Consider the following 27,109-nt stretch of genomic DNA (forward strand, 5'->3'; position numbering starts at 1 on the left):
AAAAATTTGCTAGCTTTTAGTCAACAGAGTCAAGTATTCAAGCCATATCTGAAAAACTGACTGCTACAGTGTTAACAAAACAATGCTTTAACATCATATTATAATATATAAAACTTCATCTTTCAATGTTATAATATATTCTTTTGGCTGATTAAGAATGATTTTATTGTGACTTAGTTGGCTTAAATAAGCCATCACAAATTTCTCCAAAACTGCTAATGTGTGAAAATTTATTATGGTTTATGTTTATTTTCAGATCAGTGGCTGTAAGACAAAACACGCAGATATGTAAAGGCTGAATATATTATATGAAAGCAATTTTGGAGCCTCACTAGAGGCCATTTCCAGGAATGCTCTGCATGAGAACCATTCAGTTTAACAAAAGCTATGCAGCATAATTTCCACTACAAAAGACCCCATAAGCAGGTCATGTTCAACCTACACTCCTGCACCTACATGCTACCCATAAGACATCTCATGTAGAAAGACAATGGTATCCTAGTGTTGCATACTGTTGCCTGAGGTAGGTGAACAGATTGCCACTGACCTTTGTGTTCATGGATTCTCATTTGTTAAACACAGCACCCAGGTGAAATATGGACTTGTTGTACCAAGTTTATACACACTGTTTCTTTTTCAAAGATCGTTAAGTGAGTACATCCATTTTAGATACTCTACATTCCCAATCAGTTCATATCTTTCTGATTGGAGTGTGCAAATGTTTTACCTCAGAAGGGGCTTTTACATATCATTTGCCAAAACCAATACATTTCTTGTGGCATCATACTACCTACAAAATCTAGTTTTTATGCTGCAATTGTCACATGACTACTGATTTACATATTCAGAATAATATTAGTATAATGTACTCGCCCATTTACAAAATATACCTTTATTCTATATTTACTGTTGGTATTCATATGTCATTAGTTTTTTTTAGTGTTTTTTTGTTTTATTTTTAATATACACACACACACACACACACATATTCTGTTCTGACTATATTTAAAATCACAAAATTACTTGTTGGTCTATTATTATGCATACTAATGATAGTTCCTAAAGCACAAATGTTCTAGGGAAGGGCTGAGGGCATTTTAAAAGAGAATTTGAGTAAAAGACAGGATGTATTCCACATTCTATGTTACAGATAAACATTTTACTTTTACTGAAATTACATTCATATTTTTGCCTGTATTGCCATTTATTTGATAAAGTTGTGGTTAAACAACTACCCATCCAGGAGATGAATGGATGGGTAACAAAATAAAAGCCTGCATCACATGTTCAATAATTTCTCTCACTTAGCTCATAACAAAAACAAAAGAATTTTAATAAACAAGAATTTGCTTTTTAAAGTCATTTCTATTAAGTTAACATTTACTAAAACGTTTATTTTCAGCAAACAAGTTTTAGAATAAGTGTCACAATACAAATATTTATGTGAACTTCAGCTACTAAAGAAACTTTTGAAATTGCCTTAAGAGCAGTTAAGTAATAACCTTGGAAATTTCAATAAATAGATGAACAGATGTATCATAAACTAAGTGAAACAAATTATTAAGTAACAAAATCACTAACTTAAATAATAATGAAACTCAATGAAATTTCTTTATTCAAGCATTGTTTTAATTAAATGTTCAAAGCAACAACAAAATATTGCTTTTTTTACTTTCTAAAAGTTAACATGAATTTCAAACAGGTGCTTATCTCCGAAATATAAAATGCTCATCCTTGTTGAGCTACTTGTAAATGTTCTTGGTACAATACAAAGCATCCAAAACATACCCAAAATTCTCCATCCTCTCACCTCAAAAGGCAGATTAAGGTGATGGCTATTTGGGTTGTAGACCCAAACCCAAGCTCAAAAAAGGATAAAAAAAAAAAAGACCCAACATCTGTTTTTGTTGGTTTTTAAGGAAAAAAGAGGAGAGAGATAAAAAGTGAGAGTAAAGTTTGTGTGCAAGGTGGGTAAGTCTATCATGCAATATATAATGCAGAAATTTGATTGGCCTGCCTTCAGATAGTTTGATGACCTAGTATATTTGCAATGAAAATATGGTATGTCTAAATAAGGTTAGACCAAGACATATTAGTAAAATTGTAGTCCTTGGCAAATCAAGATGTTACTCCACATTTTCATGATATTGTCAGTTGGCTCCTCCTTCACAGATCTGTACCAAACATTCTTTTTTATCATATGATCAAGCAGTAGGCCTAGAATATGACTAGACCAAAGTTATTAGGCTAGATTGAAGATATTTATACTCTTCATTCTAAGTTTCAGATTTTATTCAAGAAATAAGTTAAATCACTGCTAACTTGGTAAGTAATAGAATTCAGATGAATTTAGATGTGCCCTCTTTAAATACTCCTCAAAAAAAAATAAAAATCCAAGTCTTCATTTGTCAAAATGGAGACTAAATCAGGCATACAGATGAAATATCAGACTTGCTTTATTTCTCTGAATATTTATTTTTTAAATAAAAGAAATAAGATACTTGCACTTCACATCCATATTTTTATTTAAATTCCAAAAACTTAACTGCCAACCCAACAATTATCAATCAATTAGAAGTGAAATGTGAAATGTAAGTGAATGTGCTGAGGCCTCATTTAATGGCTGGAAGTGCAATGTAATTTTTGGTAGGTAGGTTGGACTTGTTACAATTTTCAATATTTAGATCATAGACACAGAAATATAAATAAAAAAAGCTCTTCCTCTTTTAAAGGTTGCCAAATTTCTTGTTTAGGAATATTGCATCAATTGTTTGTATATGTTAACTAAAATTTACAAACTTTTATCCCACAAGAAATACACAATTACCTGTGGACTTACCTAGGCCTATTTATCAACTGTCAACAATCTGCTGACAACTCGACACACATCATTAATTAGAAGGTGTAGGAAGCAAGTCATCCAAGTAAAAATTTGAAATTGTTAAGTTCAGAAAGTGATAAATAATTATTTGTTATGAAACTTTTAAGCAGCTCAATTTAACAATCACTCTTTCTCACACACAAATGTGTTTTTACATGCATATACTTACTCATTAAATGTTTATCTTATCCATTTGACAGATATATACCAACACAAGAGTGACTGGGAAAAGCTGAAGTCAAAGAATGAAGAAGTTAAAAAAACAGTAGCTAAAACTAAAAGGTTAACAGATTTAAGGGCTAAGTCCTCTAGTGCTTAAACTCTTGCCAGCCAAGAGAATGAAAACAGCAATGTACACTATCTTTGGTTGCTGATGACCAACCTCATCATATCAAGTCAACCCCCTGCCCTCAATCAGAAAGCATTAAAAACATAACTGCCAACCACAACTGTAAAAGCAATGATGTAAAGACTACAACCCTCAATATTGATTAAACTTAATCTTTAACTGTTTGTGACAAATTCACAGAAATTCTACAAAAAGTTTTTACTGCCATTATCCAGGCAGTTAAATGTTCAAGTATTACTCAGTGGTCTGTTGGTTCTACTGTAGACATATCTCATATGGATCAAATGACAATAATCTTTAGATGGTAACCGTTTAGATCAAATTACCACAGGAGCAAAATTTGCTAGAGTTCTTGCTAATTTCCTTGAAAAGAATAATAGAGGAATTCAAAATTGCTGTAGGCAGTCTTACAACACTACATCTTATATGAGAGACAGATATGTTGGCATGCAAGCTTTGATCAAAAAGAAGACTCTCCAAGCAGACTACGCTCCCTGCTGTGATCATTTGGCCAGTTTGGTTGGACAATGTGCTGTGGACTGCTGTACTGTAGCTCATTTATTCTCTGCCTTTGTACAGAAGTTTTGTGTATTTTTCTCAGCTTCAACCTGCCTACAGTGAGCTTCAAACACTAGGGTTTCTGACAATTAAGAGGTTATCAGACACAAGAGAAAGTACCTATTCAAACACAATGCAAGCTTTAAAAATATGATAAAAAGCCATAAGGCAAGTCCTCACTTCCATTACAAATGATTCTAAAAAGCATCAAGTGCACTTAGATCCAAGAAGTGTTATAGTACAACAAGAATAATATAAAATATTAAGGAGAGATTTCACAAGCTAAGTCAATTATTACAAAACTCTCAAATGGATGTAAGTGCAGCTCTTCACCTACTAAGAATATTCATGCAGGAATTACAAGATTTATTTCCCAAATATGAAAAAAGGGTAAACAATTGTCAGGATACGAGACATGAGATAACAATAACTAGGAAAAGAAAGAAAAATATGTTATAGAATTAAGAGGATATTGAGGACAGTAATTTTAACCTCTACTTAAATATAAAGTCAAAACTTTAACAATAATTGACATATTGTTACTTACATTAGACAACAGAACAGTGGCATATGAAAACATCAGTAAAATATAGGTTTCTAGAGAACATAAAGATCATATTTACAGAGAATCTATTTAAAGCTATAAGAAAGCCATTTAGTACATATCCTACAGACTTGGAGAGCTCTGCACAGAGAAAGAAATTGTTCAGTTAGCTGCTTTATACAAAGTAGACATTGAAAACCAATCAGAAACCAAGGAACAAAGTATGCTGAGAATGCTATGCAACAACTCTCTGAAATGAACCTTCCTAAATGTTCTAATAATCATAAGGTTATACTTGTGCCTCATGTCAGAAATCTTTTAAGAGAAAGATCACTCTCAATGCTAAAGAGGATAAACAACCCACTTCAGTCAACAATATGCCAAAGTAGGTTAAATACACTGACACTTTTGAACATAAAAACTGATTTTTCAATTGCTTAATAACACACAGATCATAAATGTCTTTGTTAAATAAAAAAGAGCTACTGGCTAGCAAATTACATGACTACTCATGCGATCTAAGCCTCTCTGTCTATCTATCTGTCTGTCTGTCTGTGTGCACCCACACGAATGGTAGAGTACTTCGCATTATAGATATGTAATTTCCATCTTTCTATATACTGTTATCCAAATGTACATTTTGTCTATGTTAAGGCACCACTTTTCTTGCTGAAGAAACATCTAACATTATTCTTTAATATGTAGACGAGTCCTGCAAACCTGTTGGTATCATTTTCTCATTGTTTCCAAAGGCAAAACACATTGTGAGACTGTCTTTTTCTTCTTCTTGTTTTAATATTACTCTTTTGTCATGATCATAATTGGCCAAGTAGAAAAATTAGCCTTAGGTCTATCTGACCTTTAATCCACCTTTGATTAACTATGTTACTTAATGCATTTTGTCAGAAAAATGCATCAAAGCTCTGTTTTCCCACCATAATTCAGATTTGGTGAAGAGTAGAATGGGAATATATTTCAGATTTCATGGATATTCAATATGAAATTCCAAAATTGGCAGGCCTATTTCAAAATATAAAAGACCAGAATACTCACACCTAGATGGAGAATAGAGCGATAAAAAATATTTGGTCAACAAAATTGTGATGTTTAGACAGGAATGTAAAAATCTAGACCACAGTAACTGAAAATATAACTAAGCAAAACTGGAAAGAACCTACAGCTATAGTAGATTAAATGGTTTAGACATATTGGAGAATGAATGAAGCAGAACAGCTTTTTAAAGAGACTGAACTACATGAGGAAATTCAGAAAATGCAATCTTTCTAGCTGGATACCTCTTCAATTTCATCAACTTTTAAATAATGTAGAAAATAAGGAGTCAGGCAATATGTGGAACCACTACATAAGTGTGGTCACAAATGTTGATATAGCAGTTAACCAGTGTCAATTTGCATTGCCAAAGGAGTAGACTAGGAATAGCTACTCACTGAACATACCTTAAAATGATAACCACTGCTTTCACATCCGACAGGAGAGAAGACCCAGACAAACCTAAGAATGTGCTCAACAACAATACAGCAGTGTAATGAGAAAATCTAAGAAGTTAATCAAAATAGAATAAAGCATTCTCTATTCAGGTTTGAGAAAGAAGACATCATATAGAGAATGTTCATTCTGGCCAAGTTAGGAAAAGTTCCTGCCAAACTATCATCAGCAACCACATGGTACTGTTTTTCACTTCCAAGGGGCATCACTCTCTCATGTAGCATCAGTGTAAATGATGGTATTTGAAAGGATTTGTCTAGTTGGGACTCTCACATGTTGTATATATATTTCTGTGTTTGTCCTAGACAACTTCCAAGTATCATCTATGTATTTTTATTTAGTTAATGAATCCATAAGTCCAAACACCCTTGTAACTGGTAACAACAAAGTGTTGGTAGTACATTGATACTTGAATTACTATGTACAGCATACAAGTGGCCAAAGGAAAATCCAGATAATAGAGAGTAACACCTATTATAGATTTCATACAACATGAAGAATCATAACTGGAGGCAAGCAGAATACTGAAGATGAGGAAACAGAAATTTGATGTTAATACAAACTTTAAAACATATTCAGAGTTATCCACATACCAGTCTGCAGAATATCCTCTAAAGCAGGGGTTCTTAACCAGGGGTGCCCGCACCCCTAGGGGGTGCGAAGATGATTCCCAAGGGGTGCGAGGATGCCCATGAATAATTAAAGCAAATCTATATTTTTACATAAGAGTATGCTTTATATTTTTATATTTAAGTTTCCAGGGGGTGCGAGAAATGATTACTGATTTGAAAGGGGTGCAAACACTGAAAAAGGTTAAGAACCACTGCTCTAAAGGATACTACAACTGAGATATTTGAAACATTGCAATAAGGAAAATTTAGCAAGCTGTAATGCAACATTTATTTTTGGAGAATTTCAAAAAACCAAAATGTATCAACTGCACAAGCAAGTTTGTTACAGTATCCAGAAAGAAATACAAATAGCATGATTCATTGTAAGGTATATAAAAAAAACCAAAAACCTTTTCCAAAACAGTCTTAAAGGTTAAATACAATAAATGGGAAATAATGAATAGCCCTGACAAGACAAGTGTTGTTCTGAAAAAAATCAGGGTAAAATACAGTGGTTACATTATCTTGCAGCCAAAGTTTAGTTATGAAAGCAAGATTGAAGTACAAATGTACCTTATTTTTCTTGGAAAACATTACAAAAGTATCAAGAATATAGACATCATGACTTGTTTGCTTGATGCCATTAATAAAAGAAAGTATTATTTTAGGAAAATATGACAGAGAATAAGTTAAGAGTTCAAAATAGTGAGAAGACAAGAAACAGTAATAAACAAGTCAAATTTAGTAAAATACCTATAAATTTGAAATTCTTGAAGATAAAAAGGCTCAGAAGAGATATTTGAATGATGGAAACAAAAGGGACTGATGCATTATCTGAAGGTGGTAAAGATAAGGCATCACTGTAGCAATTTAAGGAAAAAGTTAAAAGCCACAATTATGAAAGAAATATGAATAAAATACAATTTCCTGAGAAGCTGAAGATAAACAACATATACAATATCTTACACACCAACTTTGAAAGGTAACCAAATGAGACCAATCAACAGTAACAGAAGACACTCAAAAGACATTCCAGCTTCTCAAACAAAAGATTATACACCAACCAGCCATGAAGCTGTAGGTGTCAAATGTTACTGTAAAAATGAAAATTTGATGTTGTCTTAGAAGATAATTCCACAGTGATTAGAAGACTAGATGTAAATGAGAAAGTTAACATCTTAGGGGAGGGAGATTTTAACAAGCCAAAATGGAGCAATGAGGAGAACCAGGTGCTTCAAGCAACTAATATTGGTTAGAACACGAGAAACAGGGCAGAGTTGATGGTAAGTATAAATGAAGAGGTTCTTCCAAGATTGACTTGGAACATCAAATGTCAGAAAATTTGGATATGAAGTTCAGCAGCATGGAAGATGATGGTTGGTCACAAAAGTAAATATATAAGATGACCAAGCTATTTGCAAACACACTGAAAAACACAGGGTGAATGAAAAACCATGTAAAGAAAGCAATGACCTCCAGAAAGCAAGTCAGTAAAAATGTTCTTCACACTGGTAATGCAACAGGTTAAAAGGTGATTATGTTGATAATGAAGATAAAGTACTGTAAATTTTTTTGTGGAAGCCAGATCCTCAAAAGTAAATGTTTGTGATAAATGTCAACAATAAAAAGGGACAGCACACAATTTGCTTGTTTTAAAACAATATATATTCAAAACAAGTCAAATGTATGAACACAAACTCATTACACTATTGTTTACCACAGTTGAATCTATAACTTTAAACAATTTACTTATTTATCAAAAGTTCACAGAGACTGGCTCAGTTACTTAAAAACCTAACTGACAAGATAAATTATTTCTTCTCTCCTCTTTTATCACAATACAATCAGTGATAAGTTCACTTACATTAGCCCACTGGTTGCCGTAGTTGTATCCTGAGCTTTAAATAATTCTCCCTTAAGTCAAGAGTCTACACAGATTATTTCAGTTATTTTAAAACATGAAAATACAACTGACAGGATGATTCATTCTTCTCTGTATTTATTTTTACAATACAGACTGTGAAACTTTCACTTTAGAAATCACCAATTGCAACTATACTAACAATCATGCAATCTAATTTCACTTTTCTTAATTTTTACTTTCTTCAAGGTACTTTTTAACTTGCTGTATCTGTACGTACTTATAGCATGCAACAGAAAAAAAATCTAGTCCCCTAGTAGTAATATTCACAAAAAAAATTAAAAGCTTCAAATAAGATAACATCAACAATATTACAAAAGCTTAGTACAACAATAGAACAGCACAGATAATGTACAACTCTCACAGAGTTATGTAATGAAATCTGTCGTAACTATCATTTTTAAAATAATTAATTTTTAACATTAACTTGTTACAAAAAAAATTAAATAACTGTTCAATATAAAACTCATTAAATAAACTAAGCAATAACACTTAAGCTAAACAGTCTTGTATATCTAACATGTACAAAAACATCATTAATGCAAAGGCTAAAAGAATGAGTATCTCTATAACTATTAACATAAGTTACAACAGTAGAGATTGTCTGTATTAACTAACACAAAAGGATTGTGAAGTAAGATGAAAATATTCAAGAAGAGCATACTGAAAAGTCTAAAGTCCTAACATCTTCATGTGAGCTGTAGGTTCTTAAAAAGTCTAAAGACCAGAATAATGCTTATTTCCTAACACAGCACAACCCATGAAAGAGACATTTGTAAAAATTTAAGTCAAGGAAGATAAAAATGTTAGCTCCTATTAAAAATTGGATACATTTGAGAGCGATAGCAGAAACAGAAAATGTTATGGGATAATGAATCTGAAGTGTAACTGAAAAGCAAGATCCAATTGTAGAAAACACATTTGTACCTTAGCTTTGCCACGAAAAAAAAAAAAATGAAACGCAAGTTTCATGGCAACATTTTGATTACCTGGATAGTCTGAACAATAAAATACAGCAACAGTTAGAAACTGTAATTTAGATGACTTGATTATTTTTTTTGTAATAATCAATTTAGTTATAATTTTGATTAATTAGTTATTGGAATAATTAAACATAATAACCAAAAACATCAATATTATTTAATTGATTTAACTACTGTTTCGATTAATCAATTAGTTTGTGTGCCACTAAATGAGATAACTGCTACTCACAGCTAATCAATTATATTAATTTAAATTTCCTAGCCATACTTAGTAAAATCAGTTCAAGATTTAAGACAAACACACCTTAGAAAACAAAGAAATGAAAGCAGCAAGAACTTCATGAATTGGGCTAGCAAGCAAATCCTGCTATACACACATTTATGCTCAAGCAAAAGATCTGTCTTGTTGAAAATCAACTTGAGTATTTACACAACTGTGTAAACTGCCACAAACACCAGCAGACAACTGGGTATTAATGCTCCAAACTGTGGTGATCAGTAGGTGCTGAATACTACAGTCATAATTTTACCTTGCCTACCAGCAGCAGTGTGCATAAAGTCTTCAAAGTTGTACATACTCTTAGAAGTACTTGCAATAGAATTAACTCTGACTCAAAAAATTAACAGCACAGCTACAATCAAAAAATCCAAATCAACCACAATAAATCACACAGAAGGTTGGAGAGAGGAGAACTAAGGTAAATTCATGCAATCTCTGCACCGTTTCAAGAACATTCAGAATTTAAGTCATGTTTATCGATAGCACAAGAGTAACTTGCACCAAGAAAAGAAATTTAATATTTCAGGAATAAAATCATCTGGTTTCGAAATTCATTTTTCAGAAATGTAACATTGGCTATTAAACTATCAAAGGAGAAGTGAAATTTCAGCCAACACAACTTTTGTTTTAGTCTTCCATTTGTCACTAAATACAAGAACAGTGACAAACTGTGTGTACCTTTGCTTTTATAATGCATAGCAGCTGCATCAATACATTATAATTATAATTTATCACAGCAAATTAAACTATTATTTAAAAAAATGAAAATGTTTTATCATTGATTACTTATACACTTGAAAATCTAAAATCTATTTCAGTCTATTAACCCTTTCACTACAGGCTGGATATAATATACAAGTCCATCTCCAATTTATATGCAAAAACGGCTCGTTTGGGTTGAGAAAATATTTTAAATAGAAGAGCGAACAACGTTTCGACCTTCTTCGGTCATCGTCAGGTTCACAAAGAAAGAGGTAACTGACCGGAAGCTGACCACATGTTTGAAAGGGGTTGTGTAACTGAGTGTCGGAATGTAGAGGGTTCTAAAAGCAGATAAAGGTAACGCTATAGTCATAATGAGCACAAATGAATACATCCAAAAAATGAATAACATCCTATCAGACATGAACAAATTTAAACCAATACACACAAACCCAACAAAGACACATGAGACGCAACTGAACAAATTACTACTACATATGAAAAAAGCCAACACAATTTCACAAACACTTTATTCCTACCTACGTAAAACCGACTCACGCACACCACAAATATACGGAATCCCCAAACCTCATAAACCAGATTGTCCATTACAACCAATAATGTCCACATATGAATCGTTTAATTACAATCTTGGTAAATACATAGCATGGGCATTCTCCAAATATGTAACATCAGCCAGCTCATTCATCAAAGACTTTTAATTTCAAGTCTAATCTAAATCAACTTAATCATAAAGCCTTAATGGCCAGTTTTGATGTTATATCCCTCTTTACAGAAGTTCCAACCACTGAAGCCTGCAAGATAGCCTTAGAACTCTATATCCGAGACCCTAACCCAACCATAGAAATTCCCAGTAACCAGTTAGCAACCCTAATAGAATTCACTATGATAAAGACAAACTTCATGTTCAACAACCAAAACTATATACAAACAAATGGCCTAAGTATGGGCAACCCAGTATCACCAGTTCTAGCCAATATTTTTATGACACAGGTTGAAACACAAGCAATTAACACAGCATTACGTCCACCACTATACTGGTACAGATATGTAGATGACACGGTTGCGGGATTCAAATCTACAGAACACATACTTAATTTTTTCAATCACATTAACTCTATACATCCCAACATTAACTTCACATGTGAACAGGAAGAAAGCAATCAAATATCATTTATTAACCTCAAAATTACAAGAACCGACACAATTCAAAACAGAAATCCACCGAAAAATCACCCATACTGGACAATACCTTCCTTGGGACTCAGCACATGAAACAAAACAAAAAACTCAACATACTAAGAAACCAAATAAACACAGCCATAAAACTATGCTCACCAGATAAAATTAACGATGAATTAGACAAAATAAAACAATACTTCATCAACATCAATAAGTTTCCCCCCACAAACCGTAGAAAACATATGCACACACCTAGACAGAAAGCAAAATCAACCAACAAAAGTAAATATATCTCACAAATCAAAAAATCACAAAACCATATACTGCTGCATACCATATATTCCAGACATCAGCAGAAAAATAACCAACATTTGGCAAAAATTAGTAACAAAATATGACATTCCAGTTAATACCAAATTTATTCAAAAACCAAGCACAAAACTGAGGTCTATACTATGTAAAAACTACACTGACAAACACAACACCAACATTATTTACAAAATACAATGTGATAACTGCCACAACTTCTATATTGAGAAACAAGTAGAAAATGGAAACCAGATTCAAAGAACATAAAAGTCACCTTCACACGTTTTCGAACACAGCAAGTCAAATAAACACAACATAACCATAGAAAACACTCAAATACTAAATAAAGAAACAAAAATAAACAATGCTAAATTAAAGAAGCCTTACTTATACAACAACTTAAACCCAAAATAAAACCAATATAAAGGAATGCCTTTATACCTATATTAAAATAATAAAATAAATAAAATTACATATTCAAACATCTAACACCGCCCTCTACATTCCGACACTCAGTTACACAACCCCTTTCAAACATGTGGTCAGCTTCCGGTCAGTTACCTCTTTCTTTGTGAACCTGACGATGACTGAAAAAGGTTGAAACGTTGTTTGCTCTTCTATGTAAAATATTTTCTCAACCCAAACGAGCCATTTTGCATCCAAATTTCTCAACAAGTGGGTTTCTCGACATCACTGATTATTAAGTCCATCTCCACATTTGCATACATTAAGAATTTGCAGTATAACTTTTGACACAGCATGTGTATATTTACAAAACTTGACAGGCTTTTAGTAAAGATTGTAAGTATTTTGTATACAGAAAAATCAGATTGTTAATGAAATATTTTTACTAAATATTTATTTGTGAAAATAGTTTGTTTTGTTACTAGTCATAGTGCAGTGATTTTGTGTTATGATTAAAAAAAATATTCTTCATCCCCAAAATCTCAAATATTATTTGTACTCTCTTTAAAACCTCCTAAATACACTTCAAATGTTTCTTTTCAGTAAGATTATCTTATGTTATTTTATATACTCCATCTATGAAAGATCTGTCATTTGACCATTTCTTTATTTTTTTTTTTAATTAAGCACAAAGCTACACAATGGGCTATCTGTGCTCTGCCCACCACGGGTATCGTAACCCGGTTTTTAGCATTGTAAGTCCACAGACATACCGCTGAACCACTGGGGGGCGTCATTTGACCAACCTCATAATGATCATAAAAAAAGGAAATATATTAAGCTTTTTTTTTTTTCATGGTAGAATAATATAACACAAAAATACAAGTGTTTATTCTCAGTAGCTTAAGTCTCATAACTATACATTTATATATACACACACACACACACACTATTTTAACCTTCCAGTCATGGCCTAGCTAACATTACATAATCTTCCCTGTGTTGGCTGTGTTTTAGGAGCCTATTATTTTGTAATATACAGTCACATTTCAATTATTATATATTATATACATGTATATAGATTATTACTATTTAGAAATAAAATTGTTTTTTTTTTAAATATAGAAAAATGAATCAAGATGTAGAACAAACAATTCTTCTCGCTGCAACCTTTGTACTCAATTGCTGCTGAGCAAAGGTTGCTTAGCCTTTTAAAATTTTACAAAAGGAGAACATCAAACAATTGTTTTTTAGGTTTATATATATATATATGGTTGAATAACCAAAAAGAATCATAAACTACATTGATACAACAGAATTTAAAGTACAGTTTATCAAGCTTAGTAACTAAGATGTATTTAGATTTTAAAAAAATATGCAACTTCAAGCAGACTAAAGACACAACTCACCTCCTTGAAATTTTGGACAGAAAGAATGTGGAAGTTTCTTCAAAGATTAAAATGATAAGGAAAACCACTCTGGGGACATTCTAAGCTGTTGATTGATTGTTCTCATATCATATATTGAAGTAAGTGTACATAAGGTACCACTTTCAAAAATAGAAAAAGGTGAACAGGGCCACAGTGTTTGGTTCAGTACATAAGCCATACCTCAGTGAAATAAAAAGATGAGGTTCCTTTTTTATATATTCTAGCTTGTTAATATCAGTAATTTGAGTTGCTTATTTGCATGAACAAACAGACTTAGTATTTTGACATCATAAATACCTAGTTTTAAATAGTACTGCATTCAGCATACATGACTTGCTAAAATATATATTTAGATGTGTTCTTTTAATATTTACTTCTAAATTAAACAAAACTTGTATAATATTAAAGCTTGAATTATAATCTATAATTTGGTTCTAAACTTAGACAAATTCATAAAATAGTAATTCAATAAAATTTTGACATGGTCTTTGACCTGTGATCCATCACAAAAATGTTAACTCATACAAAGAACATACACCTAAAACAATTATAAATTTACTCTCTTACCAATTTCTCTGCTAGTCCATGCAGTGCAATCAAAGAATTTATCTGAAAAAAAAAAAAAATTATGGTTTATATTCCATATTAATAGTCATATCAATTACAATTACAAATTATATTTTTCCCACTCACACGCACAAAACCATTTGCAAAACAATTTTTCAAAATTATGTATCTATACATAAACACACTTATGTACATTTTCATTTATTATACATTTCCTAAAGTCATGAGAACTTTGTTCACTTAGCACAAATCTCCACAATGAACTACCTGCATTGTGTTCACTATGGGGACATAGTGACTGGATTTTAAAATGTTGAGTCCATAAACTTTTAACTGATCCAATGAAGAACCAGGCATGACATATTTGTTGTTATTTCTCAATTATCTTGTTTGTTTCAAAACAATATTTTACATTTAACATTAAAAGAAAAATCACAGAGATCACCAATTAGTAAAATAATATTTATTAGCAGGAATACAAATATTTATAAATTCTCTGACAGAGATAAACCATTACATTTCCCTTACTTACCCAATTTCCAGGGCAGTTTTTGTTTAGTATCTACTGATTTTACCTTCTAGAAATATGCACATTTTTTTATTAAATGTAATGAGAAGTAGCAAAATATTTATATTTAACAGCAAATTGAAGTTCTGGAATACATTCTATTCTCCTATAATTATATATCTATTTGCTCTAGAAATGTAACAAAAAGAGAAAGATTACACTCTTAAAATAGGAGTATGGTGAATTTAATTCAATCACTGTCAAAGGAAATAAAAAAACTTAAGCAAAGTCCAAGACATTCACTAAATGAAATGTTTAAAAACTGATTCTCACAACATTTTAAATTAATATAACATAATTAATATATTAGTGTGAAATTAAAATTAGCATAATAAGTGATGTAAAAAGCTGGTTGAAAACACATATCAAAATTGGTTAATTCTTTTCCCTTTCTCAACCACAAACTTGTATTGAAGAAATATTTTTGTTATCACACCATCATTTATTTTCTTATTAATTACTAAACCAGCAACATTAGGTGCACATCTTGGTTTACAAGCAGCCATAAATTGTTACACAAGGGGAAATTCACAATAACTAAGGGGAAAAAATTACTTGATGCAAAATATATTCATAAAAGAAAATGCGATTGTTAGCATTTCATACAATGTGATGTGTGTGTATTACATACAATAACAGAATATGAAAAAAACTGGTTTGAAAACATTAATGGGCTATAACTGCCTGTTGAATGAAAATAGACGAGTGTTTTAGCTTCTTTAATGAAGCCTTTTTCAAGTTGTGAAGTTCAAGGCAAGTAGCCTGGGAGTATGGCCTCGTATATTAATTATTTAAAACTTCACCCATATAATATGTTCCTCAGACCTAGGAACCACTCATTTACTGGAACCAATTTTAAATGATATAACATGCAATAGTTCTGTAGAAAATAAAGCAAGTTTTCAAAACATCTTTCAATAGACTGACTTAACAAGTTCATATATCAACTGGATAATTATAGCTTCAGGGCAAAACTGGTGAATATTTGAAGCTAAAATGTAGAGTGATATACTCATGTGGTTAAAGAATGAGAAATAAATGGCATACTCCTTTAATTATTTAAATGATAAGTTGTTTTGCTGTCAGGATGGTACATGTACAGACAGTTAAATATGCAATTTTGCAAAAAATGCAAATGTATAGTATATATATCCTTTCTAACATTTAACAAACCAGTTTCTAAATATCTTATTCTTAAACAAGTTGAATCCTAATGTCAGAGAAAATTTTAAATATAGCAACAATTCAAATGATCATGTAAAAGCTATTGACAAAGTATTTTAAAATAGCTTCAAGACTGTTTAAACCTGTACACACACACACACACACACACACAAGAAAAAAGAAATAATGATACTGTAATTGGTCAACAAAAACCTGCAAAAACAAGAACTATAGACAACAGGCACAAAAAATACAATGTATTATTGTTTTAAGGCTCTGTTTTAACCATGTAAATTGTTCCAATTCAAACATAATTGAAAAGACCACACAGAATCAAGAAAGGTAAGTAAAGCTTTTTAGTTTCCTATCAAACACTGTGTTTATGAATGTATAAATATAAAAAAAATAAACTCAAATTTCTTTTATTTGTCAAGATTTATAATGTTGATTTTATATAAATCAGCAAGTGTACTGATTCAATTCTCAAACAATGGACATTGAAATAGCATTACAACAATAATAGTTTCCTAATTTTACATATAATTTTACCTCTATCATTCAATTATATACACTTGATTTGACAGATAACTCAAAATCTAACAGGAAAAATAAACACCAGCACATCTATTTTGGAAACTTAGAAGTAAGTTATATATTTATTTTTAAATCTTATTTGCATATGGTTGATTGATTGATTGATTTAGTGTTTTATGGCACAAAGCAGCGAGGCTATCTGCGCCAGACATTCGGTAAAAATGTAAAAAAAAAATAATAATAAATAAATGTAGTAATAGACATAAATGGAAATGAAGGTAAAACAAAAAAGTATAAAACCAATGTTGACACTTAATTTACAATGTTAAGATAGAAGGCAGAGTATAAGAAGTTGTAAGGTATTTACTCTAGCAAAAAGGTAATGATCATAACCCGCCAGGAAGACTAACAGGTAAGTTCAAGAACCACCATCAGTCACCTGAAGTTGGTCTTTCCAGTCCTGGTTCCGGGTTATGTGTCATAGCAACCAGTATCAAAATGTAAAAGAATAGAAGTTTTAAAAGATACATAACAAAATTGTAACAATGAGTAGCCAAATGTCCAGTAAAAATCAAGTAAATGGAGTAAAATTTGTAAAAGTAAATGAAGGTAAAAACAAAACAGCAATTAAAACAGAAAATGGTGTAAAAACCAATGGTGACATCCAGTCTTCAAAGTTGTAAAATATTTACTCTAGCAAAATGGTAATGATCATAACCTGCCAGAAAGACTAACAGGTAAGTTCAAGAACCACCGTCAATCACCTGAAGTTGGCCTTTCCAGTCCTGGTTCCGGGTTGTGTGTCATAGCAGCTATTATCAAAATGTAAAAGAATAAAAGTTTTAAAAGACACTCCACAAAATCGTAATAATGAGTAGCCAAATGTCCAGTAAAAAAAGATAAAAGTCAAGTAAATGGAGTAAAATTTGTAAAAGTAATTGAAGATAAAAGCAAAACGGCAATTAAAACAGAAAATGGCATAAAACCAATGTTGACATCCAGTCAACAAGGTTGTAAAGAACTACCTGTAGCAGAATGGTAATGATCATAACCTGCCAGGAAGACTAACAGGTAAGTTTTAAAACCACCATCAGTCACCTGAAGTTGGTTTTTCCAGTCCTGGTTCCGGGTTATGAGTCAATATGGCCAGTACTAAAAAGTTTAGTAGTAAAAGTGTGAAATGATATGCAGCAAAAGTATAATAACAACTCGCCAGGACGACTATCGAATAGTTCAAACGAATAGTTCAAACAGTAGTGTTAGTCACCTGAAGTTGGCCTTTCCAGTCCTGGTGTCGAGTTATTTAATGTTCTGGCCATTGTCCAATGTCAAATTGAAGGAGAGAGATTAAAACTGTAAAAAAGGAACCACAATTAAAAAGGTGTAATGAATAAATATGCAACACTTAAATGAGATTAAAAAGATTAATGGCCATTAAAAAATTAAAAACATTATCAAGGTGGACAGAGTCACCATCACCAATAACTCTGTCCAATGTTACAGACTGACCCTGGGAAAAAATATGTTTAAAATATTGCCGTCGTTGAGAATTGTAACGATGGCAAGAAAGTAAAACGTGGCTGATAGTGATTTGAGTGTTACACAAACTACACATTGGTGCATCAGTTCCAGATAAAAGAAAATGATGAGTTAAAAAACTGTGACCAATGCGTAGCCTAGTGAGAACAACTTCCTCCTTCCGAACTTTGCGGAAGCTAGATGGCCAAAGTCCAATTTTGGGTTTGATTTGAAAAAAGTTTGTTGTCACGTTGCTCACTCCAAGTGGACTGCCAGCTGGCATGGAGCCGAGCCTTGAAGATAACACCATAGTCCATGTACGGAATAGGCATAGGAGTGATGGTGCTGAAACTGACATATTTAGCTGCCATGTCTGCAAACTTGTTCCTGCGAATACCAACATGGCCTGGTATCCAGAAAAACTGGATTGAAGTAGCTGCTAATGAGAAATGGACTAGTCGGTTTAGCACATCAGCGAGAATAGGATGTGAGCTAACGTGTAGCGATTCCAAGGCAAGTATAGAACTAAGCGAATCAGTATAAATAGTGCAGTTGGAGTACTGCTCAGCTGCAATATGATCCAGGGCAACAGATATGGCATACAGTTCAGCAGTGAACACAGAAGCTGTGGAAGGGATTCTGCGTGCAACTACTGACCCATAGCAAACCATAGCAGAGCCCACTGAATAACCTGATTTGGAACCATCAGTACAAATGGGAACTGAATGATTGTTTGAAAGATATTCATTGAATAAAAGAAGGTACTTCCAATCTGGAGTATCTGCCTTTTTTAGGTGACTGAAAGAAAGGTCACATTTGGGGGCTGTAATAAGCCATGGTGGGATGGGCCAACCTGTGGAATCTGCAATGTTATCCAAGGACAGACCCAATTCATCCAATTGCTCGGATGTGAAGGCCAAACGGAGCAATGACAGATCGTCTGTTCTGAAAAGTACTGCCCACTGAGGAAGGAAACACATTTCCAGGTGGGATGCTTTGGTAAGGAATGAAGTTTCAAGTATATTGTAAAGATAGTTGGAAACGACAAAGGTGTAGAGAAGGTTCATGAGATTCAATGTATATACTTTGAACTGGAGAGGTACGGAAAGCCCCAGAGCAGAGTCGAAGTCCTTGGTGATGAATGGGGTCCAGCATCTTTAAGGCCGAGGGTCTGGGAGAGCCATAGACCATTGATCCATAATAGAGTTTCGATCTAATAAGAGCACGATATACCTTTAACATTGAACAGCAATCTGCCTCCCAACTGGTAGAAGAGAGAACACGGAGGATGTTCAGTGCTCTTGTGCATTTGACCCGAAGCTGGTTTAAGTGTGGTATAAAGGTCAGTTTACGATCAAAGATAAGCCCCAAGAACTTGGACTCCGGGACCACTGGCAGCAAAACTTCACCGATATGAAGTTCAGGATCAGAGTGAATACCCCGTCGACAGCAAAAGTGCATGCATACAGTTTTGGAGAGAGAGAAATTAAAGCTGTTCGCCAGAGTCCACTTCCGTACACAATTGAGGGTGGTTTGTAGTTGCTGCTCAATATATCTCATGTTTGACGACTGACATGAGATGTGAAAGTCGTCGACATACAGCCCATTCGCAACAGTGAGAGGGAGTTGTTCAGTGATGGCATTTATCTTTATACTGAAGATTGTAACACTCAATACACAGCCTTGAGGGACTCCAAGTTCCTGTACAAAAGAACGGGAAAGTGTCGAACCCACACGAACTTGGAATCTACTGTCCATTAAAAAATTTTTAATAAACATGGGTAGATGGCCACGTAACCCATATGTATGGAGGTCAAAGAAATATGTCAAAGAATATTGATACAAGATGTTGGCGGTTGAGAAAGGCTTCTCTGATAGATGTTTCAAGACAAATTAGGTGGTCTGTGGTGGAGTGCTGTCGACGGAACCCACACCGGGTGGGCGAGAGCAGGTTGTTTGATTCAAGGAACCAAACAAGATAAGCATTAACCATCCTTTCTAATGTCTTACAGAGACAGCTCGACAAAGCAATTGGACAGTAGTTTGAAGGAATCTTGGGATCTTTCCCTGGCTTAGAGAAAGGTAAAGTAATAGCCTGGCACCAGGCATCAGGAAAAACATTCTCCTGCCAGATCCGGTTGAAAACAATCAGAAGGACATCAAGAGAAGCAGGAGATAGATGGTGCAGCATGTCATAATGAATATCATCAGGTCCAACAGACATACTGGCAGACCATTTTTAGTTCCACCAGGGTAAAGGGACAATTATAGTCAAAGAAACAGTCAGTTCGAAAGGAAAGAGGTGATCGCTCTGCCCAAGTCTTGATGGCCAGGAAGGTGAAGGAAGAAGCAGAAGTGCTAGATACCCGGCAAAAGCTTTCACCTAGAGTGTTAGCGATGTTCCGAACATCAGTCACCTCCTGACCATCAGAGAGTAAGATCGAGAGGGGACAGAATTGTAGTGCCCATTAACCTTTGAATCCTGTCCCATATGATCTTGGAACTGGTGGTAGAAGATATGCTGGTTGTGAACTTAATCCAAGATTCCTTCTGGCTTTGACGTCTTACCCACCTAGCATGTGCATGGCCCGTTGGAAAGCAACCCGGTTTGAAAGTGTGGGATATCTACAAAAGTATCCCAGGCCCGCTTTTGAGCCTTCCGTGCTAAGTGGCAAGCAGGATTCCACCACAGACGAGGATATCGTGGAAAACGTGTCGAGGTTTTAGGAATACACTGAGCAGCTGCATGTGTAATACAGTCAGTTACCGCTGCTCCACAGTCGTCTATTGATGGCTGATTTATGATGGCAGGATCAAGTTCTGCGAGAGCAGTGAAAGTGGACCAGTCTGCCTGATCCAGCTTCCACCGGGCACGCTGGTAGGGTGGCATCGACCACGCCAGTCTCTCTCAAAAGGATTGGAAAATGATCACTGCCTAGTGGATTACTGTCAACCCTCCATGAAAAATGGGAGAATAATGAAGGGGAACAAACTGAGAGATCAATAGCGGTAAAGGACTGACTAGGTGCATGAAAGTAAGTGGAAGAACCAGTATTGAAAAGAGAAAGATTGTGATCAGAGAGCATCCGCTCTACAGATCGGCCCTCCCATCAATAATAGCACTTCCCCAGAGGGGATGATGTCCATTAAAATCCCCTAGGATTAGAAATGGAGATAGCAATTGTTCAACGAGAGCATCAAAATGTGATTGATCATATGTCTCTCCATGGGACAGGTACAGAGAACAAACAGTGATGGTATGACCCAAGGAAATGCAGATGGCTACAGCCTCCAAGGGTGTGTTGAGTGACAAAGACAGGGTGGGTACGTGTTGATCAACCAACAGTGCCACCCCTCCATGTACTCGACCATCACACAACCTGTCATTTCTGTACAGAAAAAACTGCCGAATGGAGACAGTATCAGCAGTTTTGAGAAATGTTTCTTGTAAAGAAAGACAAACAGGATGGTAGGAAGCAATCAGCGTTTTGATATCATCCAGATTAGAACGTAAACCTCGACAGTTCCATTGTATCAAGGTGGCCATTTTTAAGAACGGGTAGGTGAAGTGGCTGGAGAACCCTTTGGTTTATGACCACATCTTTTTTCTTTACTGTCTTTAGTCGGAGGAGATCTATCAACCTCCATGGATCTTGCTCTGGGTCGGGTGGGCAGGTTTTTGTTATTGGAAGGGGAATACAGTGACTGAGGACGCGAACGAATAATTGTTTTGTCTCTTGTGGTGGGAGAAAAGATGTATCAGAAGAAATGCCTGTATTTGAAACTGAAGGACGTGGATCTTGAGGTTTGTTGGAAGGTATGGGAGGAACAGAGATGGGTGTGGAAGTCGATTCATCAACCTTTTTAACCACGGAGGTCAAAAGGCTTTTCATTTGTTTTGAAAACGATTCTCTTGGAGGCACAGAGAGATCTGTCTGCACTCCCACTGTAGTTGTGGAATGAAGTGCAGCAGCATATGTCCGAGATGGAGTTGTGGACAGCAATTTCGAGCCTCAGGATAACTAATGTTATGTGTCATTTTCAAACGCTGCACCTCTTTTCCTCCAACCATTTTGGGCAAGAATGAAAGTAAGAGGGTGAGAACCATTGCAGTTTACACAATGTGGGTTCATGTCACAGTCATAGGCATCGTGGTCCTTGCCTCCACAACGAGCACACGTCAGGGAACCACGACAAGATGTCTTTGAGTGGCCGAATCTCTGACATTGGAAACATCGAAGAGGGTTTGGTATGTATGGTCGAACCCTGCAAATGAGATAACCTGCCTTGATGGTAGCAGGTGCACATGGTGAAGTAAATGTTAAAACGAGGGTATTTGTTGGCAGTGTAACTCCATTTTTGCGAGCGGAGATGCGCCTCACTGCAGAAACTCCTTGAGTGGAGAGACCAGCGAGAATCTCTGACTCAGGAACGTTCTTCAAATCCCTTTCAACAATAACTCCTCATGAAGAATTCAAGGTAGCATGGGGTGTAACCTCAATAGGTATATCCCCAATTGCCTTTGAATTCAAGAGGAGTTCACTGTGTTGGGATGTGGATGTTTCAACCAATATGTCACCAGATCGAAGTTTCTTTACTGACTTTGGAGAGCCACCAAGTTCCTCTAGTCCCTTTTGAATAAAAAAAGGGGACATTTGCCCTAAAGGTTTTTTCGAAGAGAATGTAATATAAGAAAATGAGGTACGTGCGTTACTAATGTTGAAGATTGCTGTTCCGAGTGTTCAAGACGTGGTCGCTTACCCATTGACTGTTTTTTTTACAGTTTTATTTAAATTTTTTAGAGGATGCATAGGAAAAAGAAAAAATTTCGGTACCCACTGACCCCACCCACCATGGAGCCCTACAAGGGGACGCACTACAAAGTCACGCAAGGACAATGCAGCAACGCCAGGGTTTCGTGAGCACTATACCCAAACACCAGCATCAGGCACAATGTCCACAACACCCGTTGAGAACTTCCAACACTGGTACTTGGTTGACTCTAGCCCAAGTGGGGCCACCCAAAGGCCGCCCGTCTACAGGAATTCGAAGCCAAAGTGGTGTGTTAGGTTTGGACCCCTCAACCACCAGGATCCTCTCCTCCCCTTCATGGGTCACAACTCATGGCAAACATGTGGGTGGATGTTTAGATCCCAGAGAAGGTAACCAGATAGAACAGAACCTTCCCTGGGAGGTCCCCTCACCACGTACAGGAATCCACACTGAGGGGTTTTGCATGTGGACTTTCAGAATCTTACATCAATTAAAACACCTTTTTAAAATAAGAACTACAATATAAATCTTTTATCATTCTCTAAATATTTTTATTTCCCTTCCTCTACTACACATTGTGATATTATATAAATATGTAAATTAACCAAAGAAATACTATACAATTAAAAGTACATTCAACCTGTGAACAGTTGTGTCACCTGTTGATCATTTCACTTGTTTTCCAATTCACCTTTGAAAACAGATAGTCTAACTTGTGAAAGCACTTGTAACTTTAATTTCCACATTGATTATATTTCAGATTTCTTGATATCATGAATTTCCTTTCATTTTAATGTTTACTGAAAAACAACATATAGTGTTTGCTTATCAGCATAACATTATTTTTCAAAACAAAATTTAAATAATGAAAGATCTCATGGAATTAAGAAGACAAAAGTTACTTAAACATGCAGAAAGGATTCAATTGTAAAAAAGGTGCACATCACTTGTATAAAAATATTAAAATTTTACAATCAATGCATAAAAAAGTGTTATTATAGTATGCAGACATACTAGTGTTTCCTTCCTACTCCCTTATTTGACTTTTACAAACTTTCTCTGTGTGTTATGAATGTAGTCTTAATATAAATTATCATTTGAGGGAGTAACCAAGTTCCTCTTGCCCTATTTACCTGCTCATTTCCATCATTAACTACTGTTTCACGAGCTCTTGTGGGAAAGACTCCTGTAAAGTGGAGAATACCAAACAGAAATAGACAGTAGTCTTTACCAGTTGCATCTCGCATGATATCTCAAGCTTAGAACATCCCATCTTTTACACTTTAAGTGCCTGTAAATCATGTCAATTGTGTCTAAACCCTGAAAAGAATAGGTTTTTTTAGTTATTTTGTTTGTACATGATGCTATGTTTTCTCAGTCTGGAATAATGATCATATTTAGATTCCCCACACTCTGCCTTTCTCAGTGAATGTGTCGCAAAATATACTTGTTTTTGCCTTCAACTGTTTCTGTTCAAGAGAAAAATTTTCACTCTGTTCTGTATTGTGTTCAATGTCTGTTTGTTTCAACTCAGCTGAGGTTTGAGAATCCATTTTCACTTCATAATATACTGCCTATTGAAACCTCCTATTATTCTACAGTGCTTATACAAATGCTGTGAAAGGAGTGTTAGTGCATACACTTGAGAATACCACATTATTCCTTAACATTAAATATTCGAACTTCCAAATTTTACACAAAATCACAGATGTTTTGGTTTTATTTCCAACATAAAATTATTGTTGTAGAAAGTTTATTACTTTTTTGTTCAAAATTTGGAAAAGAATTATATAAAACAATACAAATGAAATAATGTATGTAGTCTAAATGTTTATATCTGCAGAAAAAAAAAAAAATGTATGTTAACATAAGAGTCCACCCTTAAAATTTACACAATTTTTGCTTTTGTTTTCCTTCTATTGACAATTATAGATTATTTATGATTTATTTTAATTGATACTTGCAATTCATTTTTAAGGTTTCAAATGCATGATACCAATTAAAGACATTGCAAAGATGGTTACATAAGCAATCAGGGTTATTTTTGGTACAATATTAGTATTTTGTTTTCTGCTATCAGTACAAAATACAATGCATAAAAATAATTCATATTTAATAGAAATATTATAATAAGCCCAATGCACAAACCACATCTCTTAACAACACAAATTTAACATGCACTTATTAGCCTTAGCTTGTCAAATACCAAGTTTTTTTTTTCTTTAATCAAACATTATGCTCCATTAGCAATACCACAATTGTTACTTTGATGTTTTCCCCATTTACTTAGAAGTCACAACAGCTCTTTGTTGTTCAAAGCAACTTGAAAATGACAAATCTAAGCCATGAGATAAAATTAAGACATTACTATGCTGATAAAACTATACTAATGAATAATGAACTTCTAATTATCTTTTATATGTGAAGTAATTTTTGAAGCAAAAAATATCTTAAGATTTGCAGAAGTTCCCAAGCAGTGTTCACAACAATTCATCAATGTGACCATTTTTAACTCTTGACACTTTTAAGTGAAAATCCTTTAACAATAATTTTCATAGAAATTCTAAAACATATGCTGTGAGGAGGATATATTATTTGGCAAGTTGGGTAAATAAATTGCAGAAGGCTTTAAATTATAATTAATGCAAAGTAATGTGTGTGGGATATCAATTTGATTTACGAATGTAACTTTGATGGGAATATCCCTAGCAATAATATTAGGTAGGTAAATACTAATTTACAAGCATAAGTAAAATGTTATTGATGGTGGAACATACAAGTTTAAAAACAGAACATTGGTCCATCTTCATCAATGTAATGGAAGAAAAAATATTTTGATGTTCTAGTTGATCAGTCTATTTAGATATCCACTTATGGTCGAGCAAATAGGATTTTAGGTTGTACCTCCAAACATTATGAACACAACTTCCAAAGAGGTAATAATGTCATTGTATGCATCACTGAGTAGGCTACAATCAGAGTATTACTACAATATTCAGTACTAGGCTTTTTATCTCAAAAAAATAATACTGAAATGCTGGTAAGAGTTCAGAAGAAAGCATGTAGGATAATAGCTGGGATGGAAATGCTATCATATGAGAACAGGTTAAGATCTCTGAACTTATTTTCTCTTTAAAGAGAAGAGTTAGAGGATGTCTAATTGAGATGTTTCAGATTGTTAAAAAGAAGTTATAATGTTATGCATTATCTCTTGTTAATGTTGAATGGTAAAAATGGTAGACTATGGGACACAAACAAATTTTGACAGGGAAGAAGTCATCTTTAACTAAGACAGCTTTTTTAATACAGTGGGTGGCCCTTAGAACAGAGTGCCTTCAGATGTAGTGAATGTAATTAATTTAAGAAAGTTTAATGGGAAGCTTGATAAATATTTGAATAATAAGGGCTGGCTAAGAGGGTTTAGTTTAGTGAAAAGGACAGCCTATATGGAACAAAACATTCATTGTTGTTTTAAAAAATTACATTAGATCAGAAAGTGCAGCAAAAAAAAAAAAAAGCCTCATCAATCTGATCAAAGTAACAATCATGACCAGAAAATACTAGAGAATTCATACATGTTTATCAGGAACAAATTCAGAAATAACCAAAGATATAAGGGTTCAAAATATGGCCATGATAACAGCACCACAAGTAGTCACACTGGCACTGTGTCATTTAGACTGGTACAAGCAGCATTATTACAAGACAAAAGGATTCCAGACAACCAAGCACTACTCAAAACCACCACATCTCACCCTTTATATGAACATTTGTGAGACAGAACAGATGAAGCAATAATGGAGAGACTGAAATCAGCCAAGTCATGGGTCAGTGAGGCTAAGGATGCAGAGGATAAATACCCACTGGAAAACATCAAAAGCAGTGTGTGTATCCTGGAAGATGGGATTAAGTTAAGCACAATGAAGACTGGAAACAGAATATATAAAGGGAAAGATTAGGACCCATTATCCCCCTAATGTTTTCAATCGATGTGCAGAATAAATTTTCCAAATGCACCAGTATCAAGGCAATGTGTAATACACAGTTTTGTTATTGTTGTTGTTTGTTTGTTTGTTTTTTTTTTTATATTGGGAGGAGACTTTTAGGCCATCAATCCTATTGGATCATTAGACCAATTTGCAATGCTGTCAGTTAGTTATTTGGACTTATCAACTGCCAAGGTCATTAAAACTGTCAACATGTTAAGACTCCTCACCATTACTGAGGAAATGTTTGACTGGAATAATAAAGAGCACAGCACTTGATTTGTTATTATGCAGCCACACAGCTTAGAAGGAACAAT

General features: G+C 34.1%; 1 protein-coding gene across 1 annotated transcript in view; it reads right to left on the minus strand.

Moving 5' to 3' along the window:
- Positions 1–27,109, minus strand: part of LOC143223256 (rho GTPase-activating protein 190-like) — a 148,596-nt gene that overhangs the window by 115,200 nt on the left and 6,287 nt on the right. The window contains 1 exon segment of the mRNA XM_076450966.1: positions 14,250–14,291. The gene's annotated coding sequence lies outside the window, so the exon portion shown is untranslated.

This window comes from Tachypleus tridentatus, chromosome 8 (assembly GCF_004210375.1).
Source record: "Tachypleus tridentatus isolate NWPU-2018 chromosome 8, ASM421037v1, whole genome shotgun sequence".
Lineage (NCBI taxonomy): Eukaryota > Metazoa > Arthropoda > Merostomata > Xiphosura > Limulidae > Tachypleus > Tachypleus tridentatus.